Source organism: Humulus lupulus, chromosome 7 (genome assembly GCF_963169125.1).
Source record: "Humulus lupulus chromosome 7, drHumLupu1.1, whole genome shotgun sequence".
Classification (NCBI taxonomy): Eukaryota; Viridiplantae; Streptophyta; class Magnoliopsida; order Rosales; family Cannabaceae; genus Humulus; species Humulus lupulus.
In genome coordinates this window covers 48957870-48969917 of record NC_084799.1, presented here as the reverse complement: position 1 = coordinate 48969917, position 12048 = coordinate 48957870, and positions in this window count along the sequence as shown.

Genomic DNA, 12048 nt, shown 5'->3' with positions numbered 1-12048 from the left:
TACAAATCGGTCTTCAAAAATACAATTTTCCAAAAAAAAAATGTTCCTTATCCACTTAAGGCTCGTCTTAAAAAACTTTAGGCTTTAGACCCAACACATTTATTAATTAAACAATTTTTTAATTAATTTATTTTATAAATTAAAATTTTTTAATTAAATAAACTCAATTATTATCTTTAATATTAATTGAATTTAAATAGTTAGAAAAAATAATTTTAAATGACTTTATAAAACTTGGAATAAAAAATATCCCAACCAATTAAATGATATTTTAATTTTCTACAAACATCAAAATAAATAATAAATTAAAAAAATTATAATAATTTAAAAAATTATAATAATTTATTAATCAATCAAAGATAAATTAGGGTAAGGGTTTTAGAGTGTCATCTGCATTTGAGGCTGGTGACTGGAATTAGGCGCTTCAGCACTGAGCATATGGTACCGCGACGCTCAGGACTTAAAAGCTTTATTGAATCGCACGAGCATGTATCACTTGGAGTTGGGCACCACGACACCCAGAGTCGGATATTCCACTCTTTTTCTTCTTCTCCATCTAGCGATCAGAATTTTTACAATAAAATTACAAAAATTCATTTGCCCCATATTAACATAAACAAGATTTAATGAAAAATAAAAAAACAAAGCCTAAACCCAATGATCGCCATATAATTAACGGTTCATCATACTGTTAGGATTAATGCTTTAAAGCATGTAAATACATTTTATTGGTTTTAAATAAAAGTACAATTTTATTATATTTGAATGTTATAATTATTGTTTGAATTAATTATATAATAATATTAAGAAAATTCTCTATTCATTAATGAGAATGTGATCTTGTATTAGTACGAGAGAATTAAGATCATATATAATTAATAAAATAGTCAGTAACATAAAAAGAGTAAGGAATCTTTAATGAATGGTTACTAGTACGGTTTGCAAAGCATACGAGATGCAAGTAATCTAGATTCAGATTACTGATGTCATGGACATCTTAGTAAATGTATTGTATATAATAGAGATTATATATGACATGACCGATGTGAATTAATTATCTTTATAAACTTGTCGTTTGACGCAAAGATTTAATTCTTATCATAATAGATGATCATTTATAGATTAGTCTAAATCCTGAGTATTCATGAACTCTTGTTTATGTTTATTGGATCTTTTGATTCACTTGTTAAGGTCTCTTAGAATAATGAGGCTAATGATTTTTGTTTTGGAGATTCAATATCATGGATGGCTGGGAACATGAATTACAATATTGGAATCCATGCTTTCCTAACAGATCGAATATTAGTTCCCTTAAGGGTTGATTCTGGAACTGAATAGTTATTGAGCTCAAATCTATAATTACATTATAGATTCATTATTCGCTAGTGAATTAATGGTACTTAATGATCAATAGGTCATTAGAAGGGTAAAACGGTAATTTTGACCAACTCTAATTAACGAACCAATAATGGAGGACAAAACTACATATATTGATTATATCAATGGACTATAAGAGAAAACACTGTAAATATAATTATGTAAATACTTAGAGTGCAATTCCATATTTATAGTAGAGTAATCATGGAATTAATAAATAAGATTATTAGATTAAAGAGTTTAATTAATAATCTGGTTTATTGGAGAATTGTATTATAGGTCCATGGTCCCCAGATCACCTCTGTCCTTACTGTCAAGGGTAAGGATGTCAAAAGAAAGTTTTGTTAAGAGAAATGACTAAATTGCAAAGGAATTGATTTTCTAGGGCATGGAAATAATTATTTGATAATTATGGGTAATTGATTAATTGTGAATTAATTAATAATTTAACTATATAGTTTCATTTTGAAAAACTATAGGTTAAAATTAATATTAATCTTGTTTGGATTAATATAAAGAGAGAATAATAAATATCTTATTTATAATATGATATTTATATATTTAATTTAAAACTGATATTTTAAGATAAAGTTAATTTTGAATTAACTGATATTTATGTTGAGATAAATATCTTGTCTTAAAAGTTGATTAAATAAACAAATGAGAAAATTATGGCAACCCTTGGGCGACACACACTGTACAGTACAGTGTGTGGCGCCTAACTCAAGGTTTTTTATTCCTGTGATTTGAATTTTGAATTTCAAATAAGTTTGTTTAATTAGTTATTTAATTATTCTTTTTAAATATGATTTAAATAAATAATTAAATGAAAATATGTAATTAATTTTTAATTTGAATTATATTTCAATTAAATAAAGATTATTTAATTAGATTAAATATCTTTATAAGTCTGATAGTACGTAACTTTCAGATGAGGCTTAATTATTATTTTGAATAATAAAATGTTGATGTGGTTTTTCGCTAACAGAGAATTAAGAAAATAACAAGATTGAATTAGTGCTTGATGATAAACCTAAATAAGAAAGTAACTTTTAGGAACACTAATATTTTTACGTGGTTCAGTGGTTAAAAACAAGTCTATATTATTACTGCTTTTCTCTCTCTATTTTGGCAGAGTTTTGGCATTACAGAATAATCGTCCTCTTTCTTGTCCAATATTCTTAGTATTTAGAGAGAAATTCCTTGGACAGGTCTGGATAACCGCATGAGTCAATCACAGATTTACATATTTATTACATTTAATATGAAATATTCTCATTTATATTAGGATATGATCTGATCATGAAATAAATGGTCTCCTAATATCTGGGACATTAAATATCACAGGTTGGCCATAAATGATCATATAAAGTATCCGGATCTTTGGGGATCCGTGGATACGCCATATCTCTAAGATACCATGGGCTGGATATACCGTCGAGCTCGTACTGTGGAGGCCGTTCCTTATAAGTATTATAAGCTCGTGCTTATCAATTTATGCATACCTAGCTCGTACCACCGTCATGAAAACCGTGCTGTCTACGTGGAGAGTAAATGGACTCCTTGGTTATTCCTTCTATACATTTATTTGCCAGCTGTACACGAGCTGAGTGAAAGATTCGTGCTGAAATTAGGTTACACATTTGCCCTCCAAGTCCCTACTCGTGGTTTATGACGTCACCTTCTGACCTACACAGTAGGGTCTTTTAGACTTCTGTTGCTATAAACCATGCCTGCCCATTACTCGAGTACTGGACACGTGGAACACTACAATTGATGTCTGTTCGGGTTTCGAGGACTGCAATAATTGTCTTGTCAACTTTTTGCCACTATTTTGTCCTTTGAAACATAGACCTTGGATCTTGTACTGACCAAATTGGATGGCTCAAATTGATCTATGCCCTCTCCAAAACCCAGTTACTCCATTACTAATTACTCAGGAGTCTTCCAGAAATTCTTTCTTGCAAAGTCTATTTCTTCTATCAACGATACACTGTAAGTCTTTTTGCTTCGAAGAAACTTTTTCTTTACTGGTTTCTGTGTTTTATTTACCATGCTCACCCATGCTTCACCGTAGTCAATATTAGGTTGTTTTTTTAAATGTTTTTGGCACATAGGCTTCGACTTAGGTTTATTGAGAAGGTCTTAGAATATTTTTTAAAACTATGACATTCATAAAACTGGGTATTTTCTGGGTAGATTTGGGTAACTTATGGCGAATTTTAGGAAATACCCATTCAGGATATAGAAGATGAAAGGTTAGGGTTCAAAACCAGATTACTTAGGGAACACGCTTCTGTGGTGGTTTTGCTCTAAACTGCCCGCAAAGATAGTAGTGGCCGGATTTTCTGACACACGGATCCATAAACATCAGGGGTTTGTTGGGAAATTGAGGCGCGTAGTGTAGGGTATCGCGTGTGATCATGCAACGAGCTGAGACTAACTCAGCTCGTATATCAGAGATATCATTCTCCCCCATACATCCGTATCATAACCTCTATAAAATCTTAGGTCGCCTACTAAGTAACTCGTCATTCTTGTTCGTTTGGCGATCTAATGGCACCCAAGAGGAACGCACCAAAGAAGAATGCACCCAGCTTGTCAGCTCAACAAGCAAACAAGGGAAAAGAGATCGCCTCAAAATCTCCCCTTCCTCACTTCAGCCCAGTGGTGGAGAGGGAGGTTATGGTTGACCCTAACGCGTTCTTCGAGGTAGAGAAAATCGCCTCCAAGATTACGGCCTAAGGAAGGGTCAACAAAATTATGCTGAGCCATAATATAGAGGTCGGGTCCGGAGTCCTTATTGCCCGACCTCCATTCAAAGGGGAACGGAGCTGCGCGCCTCTCCAGGATGACTTTGCGGCCTGGAGTGACGAGCATTTAAAGGTGGGGGCCTTCCTTCCCCTGGATCAGTAATTTGCTGACTTCCTGAACTATGTGAAGTTGGCACCTTTTTAGCTCCCCTCAAATTCATACAAACTTCTGGCAGGGCTGAAATACCTCTTTTTGAAGCATGAGTGGGAGGTCCCCACTCCGGCAGATATCCTATACTTCTTCTGCCTTAAGGCTAGCCCAGAGCAAAAGGGGTGAGGTGACGGATTCTACTACCTCACCAGATTCCCGAGCTCCGCTTTAGTCATCAATCTCCCAAGCCACCCCAACGACTACAAGGACCAATTCTTTATGTCGAATGGGTTCCGAAACTTTGAGCATCGATACTTCAACCATCCTCGTAAGTTTTCTTTCTTTTCTCAGCTTGTAAAATCATTATTTTTTTAATACATACTCCTTGTGTATATACTAATTGAGTTTATTTTTTTTGTGAGCCATATTCGCAAGGACGGAGAAGTCAGTGACCCTCGGGGGTCAGTATGAAACACTGTCTGGGCTCCCACCCAGCGAGAAGGATTACCGCCAGCTCATGAATGAAGTCACGATGCTGGCATGTAAATTGATCGGTGAAGGCCAGACATTGGCCTTAAGAAGGACCCGAGCTACCATTCCAGTAGTCCACGAGCTCCTGCCTTCGCAAGAAGAAGACTCAGTAGTTGCTGAAGGCGAGGAGCAAGAGGAAGACGAGGTGCCTCTTGTGCAGAAGAGGCGGGTTCCCGAGGCTGCTCGGGAACCTGATTTAGAACGAGCTGCGCCAAGGGCAGCAGCCAGCTCCTTTGGCGAAGGTAACCTATACCCTTATAGGGAACTAGATAGGGCTGTTGTCGACTTTAGGTTAGTTAGATTTAACCCAAACTAGCTCGTCCATCACCACTCTATTAATCTAGACGCAACATTACCCTGCTCCAGTGTGTGGACCATTTAGTGTTGCGCCATGATATGAGTTACGCTAAGGGAACTATTGTTGTAGATAATACCTCAACCTTTAGGTCAGCCATTTTTGAGGAGTATGAGACCAATCGCAGGTCGTGGCCTTCTTTGCTCTAGGGCGCCTTTGCCCCTGGATTTAGGCAATATGTAGATGAGTCTAGCCTCGAGGTAGAACCTGAGCCCGAACCTCCTATAATCCAAAAAATATTAGACTTAGATTCTCCTTCCCCTCCAGTAGTCCCAAGGTCGGAGGTCATGATAATAGACTCCTCCCCCAGCCCGGAGGGTAGGACCTTTATTTATTTCCTTTGTGCATGTTTCTAACTTTACCTGTGAATTAATTCCCCTGTTATTCTTTTCAGGTGACGAGATGGAACGATCCGGAGCTCCTGATCTCCGTACATGTTTCTAGGGCGGAAAGTCCGGTTTGGGTCCTGTCATGAAGAGGCCCTGATATACAAAGAAAACCCCTCCTGTGGCAGGAAACACCTCTAAATCCCCTCCTAAGGGGAAAGGCACGAGCTCAAAAGCTCTGGCATCTACCATGACAGAAAAGAGGATTCCTCATCCTCCCCCTCCTCCTTGGTTCACGTCTGCTCGAGATCAGGTAATACAAGTTGATCCCCTAGCTCCTCCTCTCCCAACCGCCACTGTCCGCAATCCAATTGATCCCTAGGATCTGGAGAAGATCCTCGATGTCTTTCAGGGAATCCTCTATGAGACAGCGAGCCACATGGTGGAGCACGATTATAAAGCTAATCTGAGGGACCTAAGGACGATAGAAGAGTGGAGCCCTGAGAACGTCTTGGAGTCAGCCTTGGGGATGACCCTCACAGTAAGATATCATTCCTTAGTGAAAATTTTCTATTCATCTTGCCCAATTATACGTCTAACTAGTCTTTTTATTTTGCAGTCTGTCCTGGCTCAGCATCGCAGTATAGCCTGAGCTAGGGCTAGAAATGACAAACTCCAAGTTGAGCTCAATGCTGCCAAGACTGCCTTGATCACTGCTCATCAAGGCGAGCAAGCTGCCAAAGCTGCCTTTGCAGCTGCTCAAAAGAGTGAGTTCGATGCCAAGGCTGCCCTTGCATTGTCTCAAGAAAGTGAGCAAGCTGCAAAGGTTGTCTTGGCTGCTCTCCAGGTCGAGGTTGCTAAGGCCAAAACAAAACAGCTAGAGGCCGAGGCTGCAGTTAAGGAAGAGAAGGTGGCCTCACTGTCCTCCATGGAAGACATGTTGTACCATTGTTGGGCTTTCAACCAGGATGGCAACTTTTCTTTCATGGCTCCTGAGTTGTGGGATCCATACCTTGAAAAATTCAAGGCCCGGATCTTGCAAGAGCCGTCGGAAACAGGGGACACTTCTACAGCGGGCGAGCAGGAGGTCGAGGAGGTCACGTCCTCAGAACGTCCTGGAGGGGCTCAATGAAGTCTTCGTTGTTTCACTTTTTCTCTTTCTTTTCGTTTTTTATTTGTTTGTAAACAATTTCCCTTGGGCTTAGTTCGAGGTTTTTCTCCTTGGGACAACTTGAATTTCAATTCAGATATCTAACTTTTTATCTATTTGTCTTTCCCTTGACTATCTCTCATGTTTATGCTTTCTTAAACTTGTACATTTGAGATTTTAGGAATCGATTTTTAGATCGGGATAGATATTTTGAGTTTGGATATATCCAAATTTAACATGTTGATTTATATCATACCTGATTAACTGTCATGCCTTGGACCCGGTTATATCCGGGATTTTAAATATTTTAAACTTAGTTCGCGTTAGGTTTATTGACATCTTGAGCTTCTAGGAAAGCCATTGAATATTCAATTTTGCTAACTTCTAAGTTTTGGACCTGGTTGTATCCAGGGTTTTAAATGATTTGAACTTAGTTCATGCTAGGTTTATTGACACCTCGTGCTCTTAAAAAGCCGTCGGATAATCAATTTTCCAAGCTTCTAAGTTTCCGACCTGGTTATATCTAGGATAGTTTTGTACCTGGTTGTATCCAGGATTTTAAGTAATTTAACCTCAATCGGCAACCTTGTTCTGATCCACCTTGGGTTATATGCCCCCTAAGTAACCAGAATGTGAAGATTTTCTTGGTTGCTTTTACAAACATTAGTACACAAACTAATTTATAAATAACCTCATAAAGAAAAAATATTTAAAACCACACTAACAAGAAAAATTACATAACAATCCCCCATTATTTAATTAAATGACATTTATAACTAAGCCTTACATAGATGGTTTGTAATACTACTGGTAATACTTCTTTAAGTGCATGGCGTTCCAGGTCCTTGGGACTGTTTCTCCACTAAGCCGAGCTAACTTGAAAGTTCCCTCACGCAAAACTTCCACGATCTGATAGGGTCCTTCCCAATTCGGACCTAAAGTGCCGCCCTTAGGATCCTTGTTCGCCAAAAAGACCCTTCGGAGAACTAGATCGCCCAATCCAAAACTACATCTTTTGACTTTAGAAATAAAACAACGAGTGATTTTCTGTTGGTAATGTGCGAGTTGTAACTGTGAATCCTCTCGTTTCTCATCAATCAGGTCGAGAGACGCGTTAAGCAACTCATCATTCTACTCCTGGTTGAATGTCTATATTCTGTGCGTGGCTACCTTTGCTTCGACGGGAAGGACGACCTCACTTCCAAAGGTCAAGGAGAAAGGAGTGTGCCCTGTAGAGGTCCTGTGGGAAGTTCGGTATACCCAAAGTACTTGCGAGAGCTGCTCAGGCCAAACTCCTTTAGCCTCATCTAACCTTTTCTTAAGACTCGCCTTTAGGGTCTTATTCACAGCCTCGACCTGTCCATTGGCCAGTGGATATGCAACCGAAGAAATTTTTTTAATAACGTTGTGCTTTTCATAGAAATCGATGAAGAGATCACTGTCAAATTGAGTTCCATTATCTGACACGATCTTTTTAGGAAGCCCAAAACGACACTCAATATTTTTCACCACAAAGTCCAAGACTCTCTTTGAAGTGATGGTTGCCAAAGGCTCGGTCTCTACCCACTTCGTGAAATAATCAATTGCCACCAACGCATAAAAAACTCCTCCCTTTTCCATAGGTAAGAATCCTATTAAGTCAATTCCCCATACTGCAAATGGCCACGGGGATGAGATCATTGTTAGCTCGATTGGAGCCACTCATGCGACTGTGGTGAAGCACTGGCATTTGTCGCATTTCTGAACATGGGAGATGGAATCTTTTGTTAAAGTTGGCCAAAAATAACTCTGCCTTAATATTTTTAAGGTTAGGTTTTGCCTCCCAGCTTGATCCCTACAAACGCCTTCATGCACCTCTTGCAGAATGGTTTTAGCCTCCTTAGGTAGAACACACCGTAGAAAAGGCAGTGAATGACCACGTCAATATAATGTTCCATCCACTATTACATACCTCGGAGCTTGATAGAGTATCTTTCTTGCGTCCTTTCATTCCTCAGTTAGCCTTCCTGTTGTAAGATATTCCACTATGGGGGTCATCCAGGTCGACTTTGCGTTAATCATCTCGACCTCTACCATTTTTTCTGCCACGCTTGGACTCTCCAAGAATTCCAATGGTACTACATTCAAAGTCTCAGCTTCCTTGGTGGTGGAAAGCCTTGCCAAAGCGTCGGCATCACAGTTCTGCTCACGAGGTATCTGTTCGAAAGTAACGTACTCAAATTCTAATAGCTCTCCCTTCACCTTAGCTAGGTAAGCCGCCATCTTGGTACCACGCGCTTGATATTCCCCCAATGCCTGATTGACCACGAGCTGGGAATCGCTATAACACTGGACGACCTTTGCTTTCAGTTCCTTTGCCACTCTAAGTTCGGCTAACAAGGCCTCATATTCGACTTCATTGTTAGATGCTTCGAATTTGAATCTCAGAGCCGTATGGAATCGATGCCCTTCTGGAGAGATCAATATGATCCCAGTTTCGGATCCATTCTCGTTAGATGACTCGTCCACGAATATTTTCCATAACTCCTACACCGGCTCCTTCAAAAGCTCCTCTTGAAATCCAGTGCATTCAGCCACAAAATTAGCAAGGGCCTGGCTTTTGATCGAGGTCCGTGGTACGTACACTATCTCAAATTGGCTGAGTTCAACCGCCCATTTTAAAAGACATCCCGACGTTTCAGGTTTTTGCAATACCTGCCTTAGAGGTTGGTTGGTCATGACATGGATTGAATGGGACTGGAAGTATGGTCTAAGCTTCCTGGAAGCTAATATCAGGCACTATGCTATCTTTTCTATCAGTGGATACCGTGATTCAGCCCTGAGAAGACTTTTGCTTATATAGTACACTTATTTTTGAGCACGGTCTTCTTCTCGAACTAACACGGCGCTGGCTGCATTTTCTGTCACGGCCAAATAAAGGAACAGGGTCTCTCCAAACACTGGCTTAGATAATACTGGGGTCTCAGCCAAATACATTTTTAGGTCGAGAAATGTGTGCTCGCACTCCTCAGTCCATTCAAATTTCTTGCTTCCTCCGAGGAAGTTGTAGAATGGCAAGCACTTGTCAGTGGATTTTGAAATAAGTCGATTTAGGGCTGCCACCCTTCCAGTCAGGCTCTGAACTTCTTTACGTGAGACAGGTGAAGGCATTTCCAATAATTATATGATTTTATATGGGTTCGCCTTTATCCCCCTTGTATTGACTATGAATTCCAGAAATTTCTTGATGCCACTCTGAAAGTACACTTCTGGGGATTCAGCCTCATATTATACTTCCTCAAGATCTCAAAACATTCATTTAGACCGAATACATGGTTGTCGGCAGTCTTGGATTTGGCTAGCATATCGTCGACATACACTTCCATATTTTTCCTGATCGGACCAATGAACATTCTATTAACTAATCGTTGGTAGGTAGCTTCGACGTTCTTCAGCCCGAAGGGCATAACTTTATAATAGTATACATTTGTTGGAGTCATAAAGCTAGTATGCTCCTGGTCCAAAAGATTCATCATGATCTGCTAATATCCAGAGTACACATCCATAAAGGACATGAGCTCGTACCCCGCGGTGGCATCTATCAACTGATCAATTATCGGCAATGGGAAGCAATCCTTAGGACAAGCTTTATTCAGGTCGGAGAAATCAATGCAGGTTTGCCACTTTCCGTTTGGCTTCGGGAATAAGACAGGATTCGCGACCCAGATCAGATATTTTGCTTCACGAATGAATCCGCACTTTAATAACTGAGCTACTTCTTCTTCCAATGCCTCAGCTCGAACTGTTCCCAAACGTCTCTGTTTTTGGGATTTTTTAGGCATGCTTTTATCCAGGTTTAGGGTGTACATGATCACACTTAGGCTTATTTCCACCATGTCTTCATGAGACCAGGCAAACACATCTTGATTCCCTTGTAAAAATTTTACCATCTCCTTTTTCCTATCATCGCCAAGATTTTTCCCAATCTTAATGACTCTTGAAGCGTCTTCGGGATCTACCTCCTCAAGCTCCTTGATAGCTTGGAGCTCTGATCTGTCCTCGCCCATTCGTGGGTCGATATCATCACTTGGGGCGACGTCTCTATCCTTTGTTTCTTGAGGTTCTTCCATCCTGGAGGCAACTTCCACTTCCTGGGACTCCTCACCTTTGTCACTTATGGCCATTGCTTACTGCCCAGGTTGTGATTTTCCCTTCATGGAAATGCTATAGCATTCCTTGGCAGCGAGCTGATCACCTCTGACAGTGCATATTCTCACAGATGAGGGGAATTTGATTGCTAGGTGGCGGATAGAGGTTATGGCTTCAAACGCCATCAACGCAGGTCGGCCCAAAATCCCATTGTATGCGGCTGGACAATCGATGACCACAAACTCAAGAAGGTTGGAGACAATTCGTGGACCTTCACCCAATGTTACCACTAATTCGATCGTTCCGATAGCTGTTGACCCTTCACCAGAAAACCCATATAGAATCATGGAAGTTGCCTTCAGCTCGGTTACAGACAATCCCATTTTTTCTAGGGTGGACCTAAATAATAGGTTCACAGAACTTCCATTATCTATTAGTATCCTCCTAACTCTCCAGTTGGCAAGGTGAACTGTTATGACCAAGGGATCGTTATGTGGCGATTGGACATGGCTGACATCTTCCTCCATAAAAATGATTGGTTGTTTTTCCAATCGCCACCGCTTTGATAACCGTTGCTTCAGGACGAACTCTACTCCGTTATGGGATTTCAGTTCGCTGATATATCTCTTTTGGGCACCTCTGCTCGTGCCTGCTAGATGAGGTCCTCCCGAAATGGTGGCTATATCTCCTCCTGTTATCGGAGGAGGATTGTCTTGATTCACCTGAGCTCCGGCTTGATTCATTGGAGCTTCCAGAGCCGATGGAGTGTTTTGTCCAGCGGGCTGATTGGGAGTTGCTCGATTCCGGGCGTACTGAGCCAAAGGTCCTGCCTTGATGAGAGTCTCGATCTCATCCTTCAGATGTCTACAATCATCAGTATTATGACCGATATCATTGTGGAATTGACAGAACTTCGAAGGATCTCTCTTCATCCTTTGATTCTTTAATGGTTCTGGCTTCTTCCATGGAAGGCGAGTAGAATTTGCCAAAAAGATGCATTCTCTAGTATCTGTGAGATCGGTATATGCTGTGTAGATCGGTTTAAATTTTTCCACGGACTTGTTTTTCTTTGTTTCGTTCTGGTTGCCCTCACCATTTCCCTTTCTCTTATTTTTTCCCCGTTGGTTATTCTGGGCAACAATTTGAGCGGTAGCTGCTATTTCCGTTACCGCTCCAACAGGCTGGACAGGGACTTAGTTGGTTCATGCGATAGAAGCTCGCGCCTCTTCTAGATTAACCCTCCTTTGAGCTTGGTTCAAGAACTCATCCACAGTATT